The sequence below is a fragment of the Crocuta crocuta genome, unplaced genomic scaffold (genome assembly GCF_008692635.1).
Source record: "Crocuta crocuta isolate KB4526 unplaced genomic scaffold, BGI_CrCroc_1.0 scaffold143, whole genome shotgun sequence".
NCBI lineage: Eukaryota > Metazoa > Chordata > Mammalia > Carnivora > Hyaenidae > Crocuta > Crocuta crocuta.
The window spans coordinates 592,612-616,011 of NW_027529175.1; the positions used below are offsets into that span (position 1 = coordinate 592,612).

General features: G+C 43.9%; 1 protein-coding gene across 1 annotated transcript in view; it reads right to left on the minus strand.

The window, feature by feature from the left end:
- The window catches only part of ENTHD1 (ENTH domain containing 1), a 98,458-nt gene that overhangs the window by 12,130 nt on the left and 62,928 nt on the right, over positions 1-23,400 (minus strand). The window lies entirely within an intron of this gene.

Below are 23,400 nucleotides of genomic sequence, written 5' to 3' on the forward strand. Positions count from 1 at the left end.
GACTAAGCCACCCAGGCGCCCCTATTTTTTATTTTTATTCTTTGAAAGTAAACTCTATACCACACGTGGGGCTTGAGCCCATGACCCTGAGATCAAAAGCCGCGGAGCCTGCCAGGCACCCCCAGATCCACTGCAATTTTAATAATGGATTTTTTTTTTTAAATTTGAGAGAGCGAGAGTGCAAGCTGGAGAGAGAGAGAGAGAGAGAGAGAGAGAGAGAGAGAGAGAGAATCTTAAGCAGGCTCCACGTTTGCCTGACCTGGGGCTTGATCTCTATCCTTGGGATCATGATCTGAGCCCAAATCAAGAGTTGGCTGCTCAACCGACTGAGCCACCCAGGCGCTCCCAAATCAGAGTTTTTAATGCCATAACAGGATTCTCTATTTAGTTGTTTCTCCTTTCTTACTATATTTCTCTTCTGCCTATATAAAGTATAAACCAGCTATTACTGATGCATTAGTCATTTGGTGGCTGCTTCTCTCTCCTCCCTGAAGCACAAGGAAAGGAAAGCTTCAAATAACTTGTCTTTAAATATTTTTCTCTTCACCCACTTATCTGTCTCTGAAACCACTATATTTTTAGAACCTTCAAACATTCATCTTTTACAAGATAAACTAGAGAAAATATGCCAAATCATACTGGTCTGTCCCTATAGAACCCCCGCTACCAAAAAAAAAGTCGTTTTCCCCTGTAATAAAAATAATGTCTTCTTGTCCTGGCGTCTATACAAAGCCCATGAAAGAAAAACCCTACTTTAGGTAGCAGCCTAATTTTAATAAATCCTTCGTCTACGTGGGAGGAAAGAAGCAATCTTTCAGAGCCGTTGTGATGATTTCCAAAATGTAAGTTCCATCAGGTCGGAATCTTTATCCATTTCATTTATTACTATCGCCACAGTAAGTAGAATATAACAAAGTACCTGGAATATAACGGACAAATAATATTTATTACAAATAGAATGAATTGAAAGGACTGATATTTGAGGTGGGTCTGATATAGGAAGATCTACTGAATCTCTGAGCCCGGTCCAGATGCAAACTGTTACCAACACTCCCCGCCAGGAATTGCTCTTAAGTAGTTTTACCTGAGGTTGGACATGGAAAGAAAGGAAAGTATTTTAAGAGATAGACTTGATGAAGTTAGAGGCATCACGAGATGAAAGTGGGCAAAAGGCAGATTCTGTCCTTTGAAGCTCCCAGAAGAGAAGACGATACAGGAATTGTGTAATTCACTATCAAGTGTTTATATATTGCCAAGCACACCACAACATACCTCACAGTGCACATTTATATGCCATCATCATCAGGCTCTGAGTCATTAAAGAAGAACAAATTTTCTTTGACTCTAAAAACCCATCTTTCCATTTTCATCCACAGTTGGAGACCAGCCTGGGTAAAAGGCTGCTGGGACACTGGAGCATTTAGACAATTCAGGAAACATACTTTGCTACCTCCATTGGGAATTCCATTTCTTTCCAACCCTGTCATGTCTAAGCTGTTTCATCTTTTCAAACGAATTCAAGTATCATGTTCTCTTGCCCTGAATCTTTTCTTTTCTTTCCCTGCCCTCTCCTTTTACCGTCTTTCTTACCACACCCTGTTAGGAGCCGCGCGAGTCATCCTTACTCTTCACCTCATTTCTCACCAGTATAGCCCCTCCCTGCAAACAGCCCCTGAAGAGACGAAGGTTTCTGTTAAAAATACTAATATATTTCTGAGGGTGCCTGGTTGGCTCAGTCGGTTGAGTGTCCGACTCCGGCTCAGGTCATGATCTCACGGTTCATGGGTTTGAGCCCCACGTCGGGCTCTGTGCTGACAGCCAGCTCAGAGCCTGGAGCCTGATTCAGATTCCTTCTCTCTCTGACCCTCCCCTACTCATGCTGTCTCTCTCTCTCTCAGAAATAAATAAAACATTAAAAAAATTTTTTTAATACTAATATATTTCTGATAGAATGCGAGATTTACAGTATTGCCAAGTACATGTATACATCACCATGTTTATATAAACGCATTCCTTAAGAGTGAGTTTTGGTCAAATATTTTTCCATTGGCTTCCATTTTACGTCTGAGAAAAATGAGGGGGAAGACATTTTTCTATAGTAACAGAACCATCTTAAAACTTAGCAGTACGTAAAGTAAGATAATTCAGAACGACAATGAATGAGGCGCCTGAGTGGCTCAGTCGGGTAAGCATCCGACTTCAGCTCAGGTCATGGTTCGTGGGTTCGAGCCTCATAATAATATGCTGTATAGATATATACATGTGTGATATATAGATGTCACACATCGTATTAACTTCTTCCATTCTGACTTTAGAGCTTCAACCATGCTTTTGCAGGTAGGAGGTCTGCAAAGATGTGTTAAGTTGGATACTTTATAAATTATCTAATATAAATGTTATATGCGGATTTTGTGTATAATAATGTACAGTGGATGTGAAGGCTAAAAATAAGAAAGATTAATCAAGGGGCGCCTGGGTGGCTTAGTCAGTTAAGCATCCGACTTTCGCTTAGGTCATGATCTCGTGGTTCGTGGGTTCGAGCCCCGCGTCGGGCTCTGTGCTGACTGCCAGCTCAGAGCCTGGAGCCTGTTTCAGAGTCTGTGACTTCCTCTCTCTCTCACCCTCCTCAGCTCATGCTGTCTCTCTCTCTCTCTCCTAAAAATAAACAAAACATTAAAAAAAAAAGAAAGATTAATCAAGAAACACTTGTTGAACATCTATTTGCACTGGACTGATATTTAACTCTGCAGACACATAAGTGGACATTGACACTGGCAATGATGTTAAGATCAAGTGTGGATTTTATATAAGCAGATAGGTAGGTAGAGAGAAAGAATGAAGGAATGTATATACATAATTGCATATACATATATGTGTATACATACAAAAGTATATGGATGATAAACACATAGAAATAACTAATGATACAAGGTACCAGTTAAATTTCACAGTGTCTAAGAGGTGGTAGTTTCTCAATAAATGAGTGGACATAAAGAATAAATGCGTAGAATACAGTAGATAGTAATTCGGTACGTTTGTACAATACAGTAAATACAGTGTATTTGTATCATACAGTTTCAGATCGGGTTCCCCAGAAGCAGACTCTGAGAAAAAGGCTTGGATGCAGGGAGCTGATATGGCCATCAATCTATGGGCACAAGCGAAGGAAGTGGGCATGGTAAAACAGAAAAGGATGAAGTTGGTAGCGCATACTACTGACCAGACTACCATGGTGGGCAAATGCGGTTCCATCCTGCTGGGCGCTGCAGGGCCATCTTTTCAGGAAAGGGAGGTGGAACATGAATCAGAGACTTACCTTCATGGGCTGAGGGCTGTGCTCATCGGGGGCACTTCTAGGCTGCCTGCACTTAGGCTGAACAGGTGTCTGGGCCTCAGAGGAAACTCCGGTAGAGGAGAGAGACACAGCCTCTCGCCGTGTATATGGGGATCGGTCCCCAGGACTGCAGTTGAACTCAGAGATAGGCCAAGAGAATACGGGGTGGGGCATTAACAGCATCTGCGATGAGATAAATTCATTTCTCAGCCTTCCTTTCCCCCACACTCACTGGAATGATAGAAGTGGAGCAAAGAGGCACAAACCTAGAAGGGCAAATAAAACCTAGGAGAGGACAGAGGTCAACGGAAGACGGGAGATGTCAACATTGTTGGCAAAGGAACCGCTGATAGAGTGAGGAAGCAAACCCCAAACCCCTGTAGAGGGGACGCCACTGTGAAGGAGATCAGTTCTCACCACAGAGCTCCAGAAAGTCTCAGGAGTGGGAGGAGGGGACACCGTGGAAGGCTGGAGAACTTGTGGCTCATTATTCTGGGGAGAGGACCTTCACTCAAACAACGGGGGATGTTTTTGTTGCCTGGATGTTTAAATAGCTGTTAAATTGCAGAAGAGCATGGATGGGCTGTGCGGGTTATTAAGCTATTGTCTCTTAGCTTTGTGATGCTGGGAATGGGATGCCACAAGCCACACCTCTGCTTTGCTGCCTCATTTTGAACCACAGTTTTTCCAGAAGTGTGTGATCCTACTAGACTTTCTTTCAGTTCTTCAAATTTACCATGTTTCCTCTTTGCACCAAGCCTCCACCCATGCTGTTCTTTGTGCCTGAAATGCTCTTCCCCTTCTTTATACCTAACTGATCTCCAATTTCCAAGGTTATGTCCATCAGGTGGACATGCATTTGTGTATCTCTGTGCTTTTGCTCACGCTGCTCCCTCAGCCTAGAATATCCTCCAGCCCTACGCCTCTCCTCTATCAGAAATGGTTTCATTTTTTGGCTATGTTTGCACATATAGGTGGATTAGGAGGAAGTTAATGGAAGACGAAGCAGGAGAAGAAGGGGAAAAATAGTTGGGGAGAGGGAGGGAGGCAAACCATGAGAGACTCTTGAATGCTGAGAACAAACTGAGGACTGAGGGGGGGATGGGGGAGAGGGGAAAGGGGTGCTGGGCATGGAGGAGGGCACTTGTTGAGATGAGCACTGGGTGTTATATGGAAACCAGCTTGACAATAAACTATTTAAGGAGAAAAATGAAAAAAAAAAAGTCTGTGACCAGGAAAAAAAAATGGTTTCATTTGTCCAACCTCAACTGAACTACTACCTCTTTAGTTAAATATCTTTATTCTCCAAGTTAAAATGAATCCCTCTTTTCTTTGTTTTTGCATAATCCAATGTGAATATTCATATTTGTCACTTATTTCATTATTTCAAATATGAGTCACTCATTTGACAAGTATTTATTGAGTATAAGGATGTGGCAGGCACTATTCTAAGCTCTGTAACAGTAGTAAAAAATTTGTTGTTTATGACTCTTTATAATTTGTTTACAGATCTGTCACCTCCAGGAGACTGCAAACTCCTTCAGGGCAAACGTCTTATTCAACTTGCTCAACCCACAGGGGACTAGCAGAAAATGTGACAGTCATTTGATAAATATTTGTTCAGCAAATCATTACATGGATGGTCTAGTCATTAAAATAAATTCAATTGTGGAGAGAAAAGTCTTGGAGGACATACTAATTCAATATACACGAGAACCGGAGACTTCCAGGATCGGGCAGGGTAGAACCTCAGATGCTTCAATTCTAAATCCACGCTCTTTTTACTAAGGGAGTAGAAGAAGAAATACAAAGTGTGAGGGCGCCTGGGTGCCTCAGTCTGGTAAGCGTCTGACTCTGGATTTCAGCTCACGTCCTGAGCTCACGGTTCATGAGTTCGAGCCCCGCCTAGGGCTCTGCGCTGACAGCGCAGAGTCTGCTTGGAATTCTGTCTCCTGCTCTCTCTGCCCCTCCCCTCGTTGCTCTCTTTCAAAATAAATAAAAATAAGCAACAACAATAAAAAAGAAATACAAAGTGTGGTAGAACCTGCTGTACCACGTAGCTCTTTACTGACAATTCTTCCAATGGCTCATAAGTGTGAAGTGACTGAAGTTTACCTCGGGGTCACTCCTGTTGTCCCTGGTGTTACTTTCAGAGACGTGGAGGAGGGCTGAGTTGTTAAGTACACAACTGGCCTCTTATCTTTGTCTATTTGTCTCTTCCCAGGAAGGGCTTTGGGGTAGAGGTTTTCTCAGATCCATATAAAGGACGCACAACATTTACGGAAAAAAGTTCTGAAGTCCGTGGGACCCCCTGGGCATCCGCTGGAGAACAGCAGTAAATATTAACTCTATCTGGTTGACTGCAAAGCACCTAAATGTATACTCTGCAAACACGAAGACAATTGTTTCACGAGGGCCTCCCAACTTTCTCTGGGAGAGAATTTCTCTGAATTCCCCTGAAAAAGCAGAGAGGACTTACAGAGTGAATTAATTTGGTTGGCTTGCTTTATCAGCCTTCTCATTTTCTTTCCATTTAAACCGGAATGTCAAAGAGCTTTGTTCTCAAGTATCTATCTGGCAGACTCCTGGATGAGAAGCTCAGTATTAAATTATGAGACTGTACCCAGTTTTCTTTATTGTACAGTGCTTTACACCTGCCAATATACTCGATTAATGCAAAATAGGACCTTGTAACATCGGTCATTGTAAAGCTGGCTTGATTACTCTTGATAGTTATCTTGAGGAAGAAGCTTATTCCCTGTGTAAGACATCAGACTGCAAATTTAAATACAGACTAGCGCTAAAATGCCAGCAGTAAGGAAAAGGAAAAAAAACAAAAACAAAAACAAAAACTACAACACCTCTCCATGCTCTGAGCCTAAGGACGAAAGAGAAGAGCTATGCTGTTGAAGGTACCGAAAATATTTTTGCTCGTTTGGAGACGATGATGAAATCATTTCTGAAAGGGAACATCGGATTTAATTCTGAGCTAAGAGACTTTGCCTACAGATAGGAACATTCTATACTGGTAACTCTTTTTCATTTTTCAGTAATTCCTCTGCCTCGTTTCAGGTACTCTGATCATTGCATAATAGTTTATATTCCATTATATGGTGACTCTAATAATGGGTGTTAATTCCAGCACAGCTATTGCTGAGATCAATTCTCCTCTTGGTCTGATACATAGTATCCAATTACAGCTACAAGACTGAGAGCTGGCAAGCCTCACAAAAGATGGATACCAAAATAGGGCTTTCTGTAGTTTAAAAATGTGTAACCAAAGGAGCTTCCACGTTTGCAATTACGTTAATCAAGGGAAAGAGGATCTGACGATAATAAGTCCATTTTGCTAAGAGGCCACCGTTATAAATTATTAACACAGAGGGGGTGATTTTGAATTGCTCACTAACGTATTGATTTAAAGTAGACAAGCCACTAATTTAAAGTGGATATTGAACGTGAAACTTGAATAACAGGTTTGACGTGAAAATCTTAATATAGTTTTCTTACAGTATATGCGTGAAACCCCGACTAACCCTAATAAGTTAGAACAGCTATATTCTCCCTCCGATCCGTGTTAAGTGCATGCGCGCACACAGCTATAGGTTCTGAAATTTTCACTTCATCATAAATCGCTGCATTTAACTGCAGGATATATTGTACCCAAGTTTTAAAAAGAGAAACTATTTTGGAAAACATGGCTATGGAATACGGCAAGTGTATATACCACTTCTTTCAATATCAGTCTGAGATAATGGCGTAACTTCTCCTAAGAACACAGAGACATGGGCATATTTACAGGTGCTTCCCTTTAAAGCCTCTTCAGGCAGGACAGCAGAAGACTTTCAGGCCATGAACATGGATCGTGGTGAATGGATTATGAAACAGACACAAGATGCTCGTGATCACATTTTATGCCATAGTTATGGTTCCCCCAGAAATAAAAATCTAAATTTCCCGTCATAGATAATCATTATGAAAACTGAGGCTGAACAGGGCTTTGGGAAACTAGTGCTCATTCCCTATCTCATTGGTGCTGGCCGTTTGGGCTAGTGTTTACATGTTTACATGGCTAGTCTGTATTTTAAACCGGTCTCTTGCTCTACGAAGCATACTCCGGGCTGAAGGAGAGGGGCAGGCGCCTGAGGACATCCATGTTTGTGACCATCAGACCAATCCGTAGAACCCCGCAGGGCATTCCAGGAGGAGAAAAAATTAAGATGAACTGGTCAGAGGCTCAATTCTGACATGAATGAAATATATGCAATGCTTGAAACGGCATCCGGCACCCAGTACTCTCTATAGTTCCTGGGTGTTGTGACGGAACAGTCTGAAGGCGCTCCCGCCAAGGTCACGACTAGAAGCAGGCGGGAATCTGAATGCCCCAGGCGCTCTCCCTCCCCCACCCGAAATGCCTGTATATGGAGACCATGAGCAGGGCGCATGTCCTGTGTCCAGTGTTTGAGACCAAGAGAATTGATGTTCTGTGGAAAGATGATGATGAAGAACCGTAATTCTCTAACGTTTTCCCTCATTAGATGTACAGAACAATAATAAACTTTTGCTTCAATACAGCATAAAAATCTTGTCTAAGTCTGTAACACTGCAACACACCTGAAAATATCATTTATGCCACTAATTCAGATGAAGTGTTATTTATCCCGAAGTAAGGATGCTGTATTTTCCACACTCAGCTGAGAAAAGAAACCTCACCTATTAAAACTTCACATACTAAATCATATGCCCCCCCCCCTTTGGAAAGCACCTTCCTGAATACCTAAAAGGACATATGCCATCTCTCTTTCCCCAGGCAGAATCAGAGAATGGTCCTTGATCTTAGAGCTCTTTGCTTATATTTTTATCATATGACGTATAGCACTATACTGTACTTTCCCTATTAATGTTTCCTCTGCTTTTTTTATTCCAGCACCTTCCCCATATTTTCACTCATTTGTTTATGCAACAAATGGGGAACGGCACCGTGCCTGAAAATACAAAAGCCACCAGAATTATCTCAGCAAAACCTTTCAACATCGTAATTCACTGGAATTACAAAACACAGAAGACAGATAACCATAGAGATGCTTAATATGTTTAAAGAAATACAAGGTTGAAAATACAAGCAAGGAACAAGATTATAAAAACAAAACCAAGCAGAGGATCCAAGTAGAAGTTCTAAAAATGAAAACTAGAATAACTGAAATTACAAAAACAATTTTTGTTTTTTAAACAGCAGCAGGTTAACTCCAGTTGAAAAGAAAATTAGGAACTGGGAGAGAGGTACAAAGAAGTTATTTAAAAATACAGCACGGAGATCAGAGTGAAAGAAAATCTGGGCGTGAGGGGAGGCAGTATGGCGGATGGAGTGCTCTCACACTGACGCCATGTCTAGTCAGAGCGCAACCCTCCTTCCGGTCTCTAATGACCCACCTTTTCACCACCTGTCAGCCATGCTGAATCCTTCGAAAGAGTCCCCACGCACCGGGTGCTGTCACACCTCTGGGCTTTTGCACTGGCAGCTCCCCCTTCCTAGCCTGCTCTTACTTCTCATCTGGAGGTTGGATTTAATCTATGGATGCGACAAAGCCCCCTCCTCAGCTCTATTCAGTGTCAGAACAGAGGAAGGGGAAGTAAGAGACATGTGTCTATCTCTTCCTCATCTGGCCACTGTTGTGATCACGTATCTCTTGGTAGCTGCTGCTGCTTTGGCTACTATGGCCACCCATAGCCTCTCTACAGCAGGCACCCAAATGCTGGCTCTTTTGTGAAATGAATAAGAGAGTTCTTCGGTGCACCCTGGGGGCCCCTCACCACACCATTCCCCGACGCAGGACATCCAGGGCTGGCTCAACTTACTTGAACCACCTCCCTGCTGTGCCCTCCCTACTGGGACTTTCCAGTGTTTGCATCTAGCGCCTTGGGGCTGGCACACATTTGACTCCCCGCCTCCTCTCCTCTCCCAGGTGACTGACTGTGACTGTAGAAAGTTCACAACTGTTAAGTTCATGGTCTCCACGCCCCCTGGGTCCTGAGGAGTGGCCATGAATCCTTCTGCTGGTCAACTTTGCTCTCCCATTTCCCTCAGAGACAATTCCAAACCTTCACTGCTCTCCTCAAAGTTCCCTTGTCAACTGGACCATTTCTCTTTCATTTTTAGTAGATGACCTTCTCCCCTCTTTGTCAAGATAAGAGAGGTTTTGCAATGGACTTGTTTCGGCTTCTCGCCCTCCCGCCAGACAACTGAACCACAATCCACAGCCGCTCCTCACAACCTTCCGTTCAGTCTTGAGGGTCAGAGACCCTTCTTACGTCTACTCAGGCCTGTCCTGAAACACCCACTCAAGTCACCTTGTCTCCTTCTAGTCTTCAACGTTTTCGTTGTTGTTAGCTTTCTCCTCTCAGCACACAGAGGAGCCTAGTCTCTTTTATTTTAAATACTTCTCTGGGCCTCTCTGCCAGTGTCTCTTTGTCCTGTCCCCCCCACCCAAGCACACTGAAGAACAAATTTATTTTCCCCCGCAGAATTAATTTCCCTCTTTCCTGTTCAACCCCTCAAAACACCGCAATCTGGCTTTCATTCCTACTGACGGATGCTGTCCTGTCTGAGGACCACTGACCTTTTTGCTGCTAATTCCAACGGGCATTTTCCAGTCCTGTGTCTCGGGACAGCCTTGTGTCACTTAAGATTGATTAGTTTCTCCTCCATCTGCACCCCTTCATTTCACACACTCATTCATTCAGAAGATATTTATTAGCCAGTGCGTCCCACACCGTTCTAGCTATTAGAAATACAGCAAGGAACAAAAACACAAAGTCTTCACCCCGGAGTGCCTAAGTTACAGTGTGCATTATAGGGGGAAGAGGTCACTGGCAACAAAAGGAAGATTCGTGGATGTAGGTCTGCTGGTGATGAATTCTGTGGAGGACAACGAAGTGGGCGGGGCTTGGGTGGCGCACCCTCATCCTCATCAAGAGGGGGCGGGGCTGGGAGGCCTCACTGTGAAGGTGGTGCCTGAGCAGAACCTGAAGGAGGTGAGAGAAAAAAGCACGTGGACTAGATGGGAGCAGCATTCCAGTGGGAGTAGAGAGTCGCTGCAAGGCCCAGAGACCATCTGGCAATGGCCGGCGATCTAAGATGGACGCAACAAGAAGACAAGCCCCTGGAGGGTTTTTAAAAAAATTTTTTTTAATGTTTTATTTATTTCTGAGAGAGAGAGAGAGAGAGAGAGAGATACAGTGTGAGCAGGGAAGGGTCAGAGAGAGAGGGAAGTACAGAATCTGAAACAGGCTCCAGCCTCTGAGCGAGCCATCAGCACAGAGCCCAACACGGGGCTCGAACCCATGAACCGTGAGATCATGACCTGAGCAAAGGTTGGACGCCCAACCGACTGAGCCACCCAGGCGCCCCACTACAGGTTCTTTCTAATATGTGAGTTTGCAAGTGCTCGTAGTTCTTTATCCTATTTGGTATATATTATGCTTCCTGTATCTTTAAATGCCTTTCATCAGTTCTGGAAAATACGATCTCCTATTATCTCATCAAATAGTGCCTCCCACTGCTCTCCTAAATGTCTCGACTTACCATTTGTGTCTCAGCTTAAAACAAAACAAAAAACAAAAAGCAAAAAACAAAAACAAAACAAAACAAAAACTTTGCATCTTCCTGGCCTCCTTGCTGCATTCTGGGGATTTTCTTCTGATACACATTCCAATTCACTGCTTCTCACTTCAGTTTTATCGAATCTGGTGTTGCATCCATCCACATCCACTGAATTTTGACTTTCAAACAATTTTATTTTTTCTTTCCAAAAGTTTTATTTGGTTATTTTTCAGATGTGTCTAGTCATCTGTCCCTTACTGATTCTGTCTCTTTTTTTTTCTTTAAACATTTCAGACTCAGCTAATAGTCTGTAGCCAAGAGTTGGAATCGGAACTCCTCGGAGGCTGACTCTGCCGTCTGTACCTTTATAGACTCAGCCATGAGGCTTACTCTCTTGTGTTTCTGATGAGCACTGACTGTGACATCAGGTTTGGTTGAGGTTAATCTGTAAGAGTCTTGGGTCCCAGTGGGGCCTCCAGAAAGGATCTGTATTTTTGTCACACGTAGAGCCAGTGAAACCCCCTTGAATGCTCCACTTAAAGCCAAGTTTGAGGCTCCGCTTCCTCCCTGCTGTGGGCTCCAGGCTGCAGGTCTCTGATCTCTGATCTCTGATCGTGATGCTGATGTCAGCATTTGCCTTCAGGGAAACCTGCCTTTAGAGTCCTTCACGCCCACAGCTCCCTGCTCCAATCAGCCTCTAGCTCTCGGGTTTAGACACATGGGTTTCGCCCGCGAGATTTCCCTTAGTTCCCTTGAGCCCAATAATGTATCAAAAGGTAGCTTTTATCCAGAATCTAGGTTGGAGGCCCTTCAGAGTATCTAGTCCACCACACTACTGAAAATGTGAGAAGTCAGGAGTATAGTTTTTATCCCATAGATAATGAAAAGCCAGTAAAGGCTGTTTTGAAGATGTGTGTGTTATACAGATCTCTGTGGAGATCACGTGGCAGATAGGAGCGAGGCTCAGGCCAAAAAGATCAGCGACAAAGGTGTCCTAATAGTGCAGGTGACGGATGACAAGAGCCCACAAAGTAGGGACAGAGATGACAGTTAAGATAAGATGATCATAATTCAGCAACTGAGTATTTCTGAATAATTAAGCTTTTTCCAAGTTTGTAGGTGGCAAAGGACTAGGAGCTATCATTATCAAAGTATTAAGCACTCCTTTCTGGGCTTTTCTTTTCTGAGTCAAATGAATCAAATACCTCCAAGGAAGCAAAACGCCCTTTTAATCTATATTTATTCAAAGCATTTGACCTCAGCATGAGCCACACTAAGCTATCGAGGTTTGTAACTGTGGTAGCCTTTTGCTGAGCTTGTTCTCCAGGCCATACTGCATGCTGATCTGAAGTATAAAAGACACACCTGCTGCAAACCCTGAGGCACTTCCAGAATATCTTTGTAGTGCAGCAGTGCCGTCATCCCGTACCCCCCCATCAAGCTAGCACAAGCGCGCGCATGCACACACACACACACACACACACACACCTTTAAAAGAGAAAAAAGGACATTTACAGGAATCTAATCAACCCATCGGAAACTAGGTCATTCATTGTCTATTTCACCCAGTCCTCCAAAGCATCCCAACTCCGTTGTACAGAGGACAGCGATATGAAGATGAAAAAAATCAAGCACCACTGTTTACATTTTGTTCAAACTGCTAACTTCAGGGAAACTGAAGCTGTGGTTTGAACGTGTTGGGCATGCTAGACTGTCATCAACAACAAGGGCAAAGAGGTGAACTGCTAGATTGCTCTCGGGAGGGTATTAAGGGCTTGGGCATGTCTGGTGATGACCTACATTTGAGGTTTGTGGTGTGTGTGTGTGTTTGATAGTAATGGAATGCTCAGGTCTCTGAAATACAACCTCCATGCAGAAGGCACAGTTAGAATTTTTTAAAAATTAGGTGTCTCCAGGAAAGAGAGACTGGTTAAATAAGTAGGCAAAACAATCATCTGAGCTCCAATTTAGTTGCTTTAGTGAACGGATATTCAGTACGTCCGGAACGCAGAGATTTAAATGGATGTCTCAGAGGCACCTCAAACGTAACTATCCGAGATGCAGCCCTTACTATCCCCCAGCCCCGTTCTCTCCCCACCGCCTCCCCCTTCTCATGAAATGACATCACACGCTCACTTCTCAAAGGCAGAAAACTAGGGGTCATCCTTGTCCTCCCTCCAACAATCGATCTCAGGGGTCCTGGGGGGCGGAGCCTGTCGCAGAGGGAATTTGGAGAGAGTATTGGTTCAGTCCATCTCTCCCTCCCTCACCCCTGTGAGCATCTACCACAGACTGAAGAGCCTCTGAGGGAGGAGATAAACAGAAGAAGCAAGAGTTAGATACTGGCAAGGAGGTCTTGTGCCCTGAGCCCACCCAGGGCCCAGTCACGGGAGTTGGGGAGCCCAGGGAGAGGCCAGTCACCCATCTAGCCAACAAGTATTTCTCGAGCACGTATTATCAGCTAGCCACCCTTCTAGGCCCCGAGCGTTCAGCAGTGAAGAGAATAGAAGAAAATTCGTTCCCTCATGCCGCTTTCATTCTGAGGGTGAAGAGGATTTCTGCTTGTGCCCCAGGCGGCCCCAGGTGGAGCCCGGAAAAGCGAGCGACACTTAGAATTCCATTTGTCTTTACCTCCCAACTGGGGACACTGGATGGAAGCAGCAGAACAGAAAAGCAGGTGGGTGGGTCTGGGAAGAGGGCATCTCAGCCAACCACTCAGAGGCCCCTACTACAGAGGGAGGTGGGGGCGGGCATCCAGAGGTGTTTGAAGGTTGCAGAATCAGCTGAGAGAGAGAGAGAGAGAGAGGGAGGGAGAGGGAGGCAGAACTGAAAGAGCCTCACCATCCGGGTGGAGAGGATGCTGAATGCGCAGCCTAACAACTTAACTCCAGGGCAGGAGAGCAGGGCTATTAAGGTATCAGTGGACATCGGCAGAAAGACACGTGGGCAGTTCGAGAACAGTGGGCCAGGCTTCCTCTCGGCAGAGGTCAGTGTGAAGAGATGCCCATCCCCAAAGCCGTGGTGCTGAGCTGGTCCCTGAAACTCGGATGCCATCCTCGAGAGGAGGAAGGAGAAAGGGAAATCTTGAAGTGAAGGAGTTTAAACCGGAAATGACTGAGAAAACAAAATAGTCAAGGTTATCTTTTCCGTCATCAGGAAATTTGAGCCGCTCTTTGGCACACTGGAGCTCCTAGCTTGAACGTACCATGCCGATGACTCAAGGGTAAATGAGAACCACCTCTGCCTTGAAGGGGCTCCACCATCTTCCGGATGGCCCTGTCTTTCTTCACCAGCTCTTTGCATTCCCCACAAAGAAAGCCACACAGCTCTCTGCCCTCCCGACTTTCCTGTCTCTAAAACTCACTAAGTACCTTGAGTCACAGCATCTAGAAACTGGGGAGAAATCATCCATGCTGCGCCTCTGGGCTCCTGCCACACCAGAGACAGATCCTGGTTTCAGACCAGACTTGAAGTGATACGAAGGGAAAAGCTAAATACTCTCCGGGCCAACACCAGTGCTCATGCGCAGAAGTTCCCTCTTTATATCCTTGGGCAGGATTTCAAGTTGTACGTGTTCCGAGCGCTTCCTCCTCCTAAAGAGACTTCTTTAGCTAATATTCCAATCAAGTGTCACCTGGGGATGAGGAAAATTCTACAAAATTTCAAATGTTTATTTATTTGAGCGAGAGCAAGAGTGAGAGAGAGAGAGAGAGAAAGCACATGCATGCGTACACGTGAGTGGGGGAAAGGCAGAGAGAGAGAGAGAATCCTAAGCAGGCTCTGCGCCCCAACATGGGGCTCAGTCCCACGAACTGTGAGATCATGACCTGAGCCAAAATCAAGAGTTGGACGCTTAACTGACTGAGCCACCCAGGTGCCCTGAAATCTCTACAAAATTTCAAAAGGTGACTCTGATGATAGTGAACCTCATCAGTGAACTTGGAGTGTACCCATGGGCTGCTCCTGGTGCTTCTTCTTTTACAAAACTAGATAACTCTTCTCTGAAGACACTTTTAAAGTATATGGAAAAAATCCAGGAAGAGCACTATGAGGATGACTGTATTCAATTTAGGAACGTTTCAAGTGACTCTTACTTAGCCAACAAATATTTAGTGGACACTTACTATGTGCTAAGCACTGGGTTAGAGGCAGAGAATAAAATGATGAACAAGATATTTTTGTCTCTCAAAAATAAAAGCATAGTCAAATCAATAGACCAGAATATAAAGCCCAGAAATAAACCCATGCATATAAAGGTCAATTGCTTTACTACAAAGCAGGGGCTACTGGGTGGCTCTGTCAGTTAAGTGTCTAACTCTTGATTTCAGCTCAGGTCATGATCTCATGGTTTGGGAGTTCAAGCCCCATGTCGGACTCCACACTGACAGTGCAGAGCCTGCTTGGGATTCTCTCTGTCTCTCTCTCTCTCAAAGTAAATAAATAAACTTAAAAATTACACCACACACAGACAATAACTCAAAATGGCTCAAAGGTTTCAATGTAAGACCTGAAACCATGATACTCCTAAAAGAAAACATGGGTGGAAAGCTCTGTGACATCAGTCTTGGTGAGGATTTTTTTACTTTGACACTAAAAGCAAAGATAACAGAAGCAAAAAACGAGAAATAACAGGTGTTGGTGGAGCTGTGAAGAAAAAGGAACCTTGTGCACTGTGAGTGGGAAATTAAATTGGTGACTGCGCTGTAGGAAACAGTATGGAAGCTTTTCAAAAAATTTAAAACAGGAATACTGTATGATCTATCAATTCCACCTCTAGGTATTTATCTGAAGAAAACGAAAACACGAATGCAAAAAGATGTCTACATCCCCATGTTCATTGTCACATTATTTATAATAGCTAAGCTGCGGAAGCAACCTAACTGTCCATGGATGGATGAATGGATAAAGAAAATGTCTACAGACACACACACACACTCACACACACACACGCACACACACGCACATACACACACGATTACTTAGCCATAAGAAGAAGGAAATCTTTTCATTTGCAACATGGATGGAACTTGAGGGCATTATGCTACGTGACATAAGTCAGGGAAAGACAAATACCATATGGTATCATTTATATGCAGAATCTAAAAATGAAAACAAAACCAGCAGACAAAACAAGCTCATGGATATAGAGAACAGATTGGTGGTTGTCAGAGGTAGGGGGTAGGGAGTGGGCAGAATGGGTGAGGGAGGTTAAAAAGTACAAGCTCTCAGCTATAAAATAAGTCATGAGCACGTAATGTATGGCATGCGGGCTCTTAGTTAATAACGCGGTATTGCATATCTGGAAGTCGCTAACAGAGTACATCTTAAAGATCATCGTATTCTCTGCACAAGAAAAAAAATGTGTAACTATGTATGGTGACGGATGTTAACTAGACTTACTGCGGTGATCATTTAGCAAAACATGCAAATATTGAATCATTATGCTGTGCATCTGAAACTCATATAATGTTATACATCAATTATATCTAAATTTTAAAAATCATAGTCTAGTTGGTTTGACAGCGGGGAGGAATAATGGGCAATTAAAACACAGCATCGGCACTGAATCTGCCACGAGGGGCCAGACGAAAAGCTATTGCTTCTGGTATGTCAGGAAAGGCTTCCTGGGAGAAACAACATCTTAGCTGTATCTTTTTTTTTTTTTTTATTTCTAGGAGAGAGAGAGAGAGAGACAGCGTGAGCAGGGGAGGGTCAGAGAGAGAGGGAGTCACTGACTGAAACAGGCTCCAGGGTCCGAGCTGGCAGTCAGCACAGAGCCCGACGCGGGGCTCGAACCCACGAACCGCGAGATCATGACCTAAGCGAAGGTCGGACGCTTAACCGACTAAGCCACCCAGGCGCCCCTCCACGGTCACCTTCTTAAAGCGAGGTTAGAGCACATCCCTGCTTAAAACACCGCAGAGGCTCCTCACTGTTAATTCAGACACAACTGAACCCCCTCAACATAGTTCATCAGGAGACTGGCCACACAGGCAGGTGTTAGTCCGTTAGGGCTGATATAACAAAATACCACAGACTGGGTAGCTAATAAACAACAGAAATTGATTCCTCACAGTTCTGGAGATTGGCCTCCAAGATCGGGATGCCAGCATCGTCAGGCCCTGGCGAAGACCCTCTTCTCAGCAGCAGATGCCAGCGTCTCACTGTGTACTGTGCGCGGTGGAAGGGGCGAGGCAGCTCTGTGGGTCCCTCATAAATCACTAATTCCGTTCATGAGGGCTCCACCCCTCATGACCTAATCACCTCCCAGAGGTCCTGCCCCTCCTAATACCTTCACCTTGGGCATTAGGTTTTCAACATATGAATCTGGGGAGGGGGACACAAACATCCCGACCAGGGCGATGCCGCTTTGCCCAAGGAGCACCAGGTGCCCAAGGAGTCACCCCGCTGTCACTATTAATCGTGGCCCCTCGCTCATCAGAGTGTCTCGGTCTGGACAATAACTTACACGGTAATCTTTACTGAAACGACTTCGCCTACCTTTCTCACTCCGTCTGGTGTCTGTCCTGCCATGCACTTAATCCTAAGACACTGCTAAGTTTCTTTCAGTTTTTCCAGCCCGCCGAGCTTCCTCTTACGCCACACCCCTGGCCTCGTACACTGTGTTCACTCTGCCGAAGAAACTCTCTTCTCTTCTCCTCACTTGGTCTGATTCCTTCTGCATCGTGGGAAAAACAGTGCAGTGAACTGTTTTTCAAACTGGGAGTTGTGACCCGTTAGTGGGTTGTGAAACCAAACTGTGGGTCACGTCTAATATTTTTAAAAAAAAAAAAAAAAAGACAAAAAAACCCAAACTGCCTAGAAGAAAAGATCAGGAACACTGGCAAAACTATAGTTCTGTGAAATTAGTGTGTGAGTCCGTGTGTACTGGGTGGTGGTGTAAAAGGCATTTCTCACTTGATCGTAGTCAAAAGGTGTGAAACACCCTGGCATAGGGTTTGGCATCAGACAATTTTGGTCTAAATCCTAACTCTGCTCTGTGACCTTGGGCAAGTTACTTAAACTCTCTGTGTGGGTTTTCCTCATCTATCTCCAAAGATTGGTATGAAGATGGAATGAATTGAAATGCTCGCAAGTATACCCGGCACACACAAGGGAAGTGTTGGCCATGTTATCATTACCTATTGGGTTCCAGTCTGGACTGCATTTTCTCCAGAAAGCCTCTCCTAACACCCGAAGTCAGGGGTAGACGCCCTCCTCTGTGCTTGCGGGTCCTGCCCCTATCCTCACGCTTAACCTCACTTCTCAGATTGGACTTGACCCCTAGACCAGGAGATACGTAAATAAATGTTTTTTTTTTTTTATTTTTTTTATTTCTAGGAGAGAGAGAGAGAAACAGCGTGAGCAGGGGAGGGTCAGAGAGAGAGGGAGTCACAGACTGAAACAGGCTCCAGGCTCCGAGCTGGCAGTCAGCACAGAGCCCGACGCAGGGCTCGAACCCACGAACCGCGAGATCATGACCTAAGCGAAAGTTGGACGCTTAACCCACTAAGCCACCCAGGCACCCCAGGAGATACGTAAATAAAGGCAGGGGTCTTGTCTATCATCGACTAACACGCAGTGCACGATGGCTAGCACCTAGTAGGTATTTGGGAAATTTTTGTAGCACAAACAATTTACTCCTTTTTCGAAAAAGATTTGTTTCATTCAGATAAAGTCGACTTGGGGCTTGCATTCCTGAGAGCTCAGTCATTTTGATGAAGAACCTGTCACCTTACGTTAGATTAAGTTTGATTCTCCTAATTTGGAACGTAGGAGGGGTTCTGTGACATTTTTATGATACACATACTCATTAGTAACGCAGAGAGGGATTTAGGCTGGATGGCTTTTTGACCTAAAATTCATAAATAATTCAAAAGTCAGCATCTCTTAATCTTTCCTTTAATCATCACAAAGATGTCCCGCCACCGCGGGACATAGAAAAGTTGGCATGTCCACATGTAGTTACATCCTTCCAGCCTTTCAATTATTTAACTGACTTCCACCGCAAATGATTGTGGCTTCGTTCTATTTGCTCATTTCAATGGAAGCCTTTAATAGTTTCATTTATGCCCGTTCTACATGTGTGAATCATGTCTCCCCGTATTTCTGAAGTTAAAAAAAGGAAATAATTAAGGTTAAAAAATGCTTTAATTGGATTTCTTAATGCCAAGCATATAATAATACACAGTTGCTGTGCTAATAAGCTCTCAAATTTCTATAGTCAGTTCTGTAATTCAAAGCGTGCTTTGTAATTCTCTGATGATATAAAAATGCTTTCCTAAAAATGTGAAAGCACACAGCAACTGCCTTCAAAATAGGAGACAGGAGTATAATGTACCCAATTCATGAGCAACATACAAACACGGGATGTAACTGTTTGCAAAGCATGTACGTACCTAGAAGTGGCAAAGAGCAGAACCCGGAGTCAGAGCTCTGCTAACGGCTGGCTCACTCTGATCCCTGTGGGTGGTCCGGGGAAACCCCTGTACCAGACGGACTAAACCAAATCCATACATGCTTCAGATGACGATTAGTGCTACCGAGGACACAGAGCAGGGGAGAGGCACAGGGAGCGTCAATGGTGGTGGTGGTGGCGTGGCGATTTTTAAGAAAGTGTTCAGCGAAGCCGCCCTGGACTCTGACATTTCAGCAGGACCAGAAAAAGGGGGAGAGAGAGAGAGAGCGAGCGAGCGCAAGAGCCAGAGAGTGAGACGGCATCATATACAGGACTCAGGAATGGCCTTCAGAGCAAAAGTCACCTCTCTGGGACCCTGTAAAGGAAGCTTCAAGGCTCCACAGACGGGACTGCTGGGAAGGATCTATTATGTACATCACGCTCAGGCACCTTCTACTTGTCCTGGAGGTCGGTCCCTTCAGCACGGCATTGACCACTGTGATGGGCCACCAGTATCACTGAAGGGCTTGTGGTGGCTGTCATCTGTAGGCAGGGGAGGACCTCAGGGGTGATGCAGAGGTGACAGCACTGGTGACGAAGAAATCTGTGGATGGACCTCCTAGGACGTATAGGCCAAGATATTCATGTCCCGTAGAAACACCTGCCGGGGGGGCACCGAGGGGCTCTCCGAAAGTGGGCGGGCAAGCCATTCTGAGAGGAAGCGTACAATGTAGGAAGCAGATTGTTCTGTCAACACCTGCGAGCCCAATTCTCTGTATTGTCCCAACCCTACATGCTTGGATGTCACTCTTCGTCTGCCTCGGGTCCTTTAAAACTTTCCCTAGCTATTGTTCAGGTCTGCCTCCTTAGTCGTGACCGTGACTGTGTCTCCCTTCAGCTGCAGCTGTTGCCCCAGTTAAGCCTTGTCTGTGCCTTCATACTTTGGGTCCTGCCTCGTTTCTGCCGTTGCTGATCCAAGGACCTGAGTCTGGTGACAGATTGGTAGTGCCAATCAAAACTAATGGTTGTTTTTTTTTTTTTTTCAAGAACTTGACAAGCTTTTATGTGGGAAAGCAAAGGACTAAAAAAAGAGACAAAATGCTCCTGACGAAGGAAAAGTCATTAAAAATTATCACAAAGTTAGGGTAATTAAAACTATTTGTTGGTGTAGGCATAGTCCCAGACTTCTGGAACAGAATAGGGTCCAGAAACGAATCCATACATATGGGTAAACTTGCGAAGGATACAAATAGCATGGCAGCTCAGTGGAGAAAAAGCAGACTTTTCAACAAATGATGCAGGGGACAGCTAGTTATCCACTTAGCAGTAAAACTGGACTCGCGCTTCAACTGCACACAAAAACCAACTACAGCTGCGATAAAGTTTTCATTGTGGAAAGTAAAACTATGAAATTTTTAGCCTAAACAGAAGTAGGCTATACAGTCTTGAGGTAAGAGAGAGTTTTTTAAAGTAACAAGAAAAAAAAGTACATCCATAAAGAATAAATTTCTACCTTATTACAATTGAGAACTTCTATTATTCAAAAGACTCCTTACAAAGTAAAAAGACAAATCACAAACTGGGAAAACATTCACAAAATGAAATGTTTAGCCTCCAGAGTAGATAAAGAATTCCTACAAGTCAATTAAGAAAAGGACAAACAACAAAATAGAAAAATGGCCAAAAGACATGAACAGGCATTTCACAGATGAGGAAACATGAATGAACCATACGCATATGAAAATATGTTCAATTTCATTATCAAAAAAAGATTTTAGAACAAATGAGATACCAATTCCCACCCAATAGACTGCCAATTTAATGGTGATCTGAAGGCGTTGGCGAGGATGTGGGGCAATTAGAACTCTGGAAAACAATCTGGCATTATCACGTACACTTGAAGATGCTCATATTGAACCATTGGCAATTTCACTTCCAAGTATATGCCCCAGAGCAACTCCTGTCCATGAGAACCATGCGGCTTGTACAAGTATGTTCACAGCTGTTCACGTTGCAAAAAAAACTTGGCACCGTACTGACAACAGTAGAGCAGAACGAATACATTCTAATATACGCACCCAGTAAAATACTGAAAATATTTCATTTGTAAAAATAAAAGACAATCCTACACACACATAGATGCTTTTTTTTTTAATTTTTAAAATTTATTTATTTTTGAGAGACAGAGAGAAACAGATCATGAACAGGGGAGGGCCAGAGAGAGAGGGAGACGCAGAATCCGAAGCAGGCTCCAGGCTCTGAGCTGTCAGCACAGAGCCCGACGTGGGGCTCGAACCCACGAACTGTGAGATCATGACCTGAGCCGAAGTCGGACGCTCAACTGACTGAGCCACCCAGGCAACCCCACACGTAGATGTATCTTAAGACCATATTATTGAGTGATAAAAGGAAGTCACAAAAAATAAATTCAAAATGACTCTATTTAAGTACAGTTTAAAAGCATGTAAAACTAAGTAACATTGTGGGGTGCCTGGCTGGCTCAACAGGTAGAGTACGCGACTCCTGATCTCAGAGTTATGAGTTAGAGCTCCCTGTTGGTATAGAGATTACTTAAAAATAAAAACATGGGGTGACTGGGTGGCGCAGTTGGTTAAGCATCCGACTTCGGCTCAGGTCATGATCTCTTGGTTCGTGAGTTCAAGCCCCGCGTTGGGCTCTGTGGCGACAGCTCGGCGACTGGAGGCTGCTTCAGATTCTGTGCGTCTCTCTCTCTGTCCCTCCCCCAGTTGTGCACACTTGCTCTCTCTCTCTCTCTTAAAAAGAAATAAATAAAAGTTTAAAACCCATACACACAAACTAAGTAACTGATTGTTTAGAGCATAAACGTATGTAGTAAAACTATAAAGAAAGCAGAGAATGATGAACACAAAATTCAAATGAGTGGCCCCTCAGAGAGTGAAAGAAAGGGACAGGATCAGTGAAGCTAAGACGGAGGGTTAGTGAGGGGGTAAGTACGCCCACATGCTGCAGGCCAGTGTGAACAGCAGACCACTGTGTGCCCAAGAAGGGGAAGGCAAGGGAGAAGAGGAGGTTGTACAGAATGAATCTCCTTCTTTATTTTTGCCTTTGGGCTGAAGCCGCTGAAATCATAACATGGAAATGAGAACCATTCGTTGACAGGATAAGTTACGAACTGGACAGAATTTATCAAGAGAAATTCAGAATAATGTATTTTAGAGTTTGCATAAAATTCTGAAAAGAATACTATAAGTAATAATAAATAATAACAATAAATTTAATGCCTACTTTATTTGAAAGGAGAGAAAGATGTCATTTCATCATTACTTATAATAGTAATAATATGGAAATAACCTAAGTTACCATTAATATAATACTGGTTAAGTAAAATAGAATACATTCATACTATGGCATATTATTATAGTAATTACAAAAAATTAATTAAGCAGACCGGGATTGGAAGAATGGATCAACAGAACAGAACAGAGTTGATAAACAGATACTATTTAGTACAGGTTAAAGAGTCATTTCAAAACAGCAAAGAGAAATGAACTAGTCAATAAATGTTGTTGATACAACTGGCCACTCACTGATCATATCTAGAACCATCACAAATACTTCAAATCCACATAAATTAAAGCACTAAATAAAACAGGGGCACCTGAGTGGCTCAGCTGGTTGAGCATCCGACGCTTGACTCTCAGGGTCATGGAATCGAGCCCTATATTGGGCTCTAATCTGAGCATGGAACCTGCTTAAGATTCTCTCTCTCCCTCTGCCCTTCTTCCCAGCTTGTGGGCTCTCTCTCTCTCTCTCAAACTGAAAAAAATAAAATCACTAAAACAAAATTAAAAATGGGTGAATATATACTGTGAATGTCGTGTAGGGAAAGCCTTCTTAAAACACACAAAAAATACATGGTATTTGTCTTTCTCCACTTATTTCACATAACATTATACCTTGTAGGTTCACCCATGTTGCTGCAAATGGTGAGATCTCATTCATTTTTATGGCCAAGTAATATGTGTGTGTGTGTGTGTGTGTGTGTGTGTGTATCTCATAAATTCTTTATCCAGTCATTTATCGATG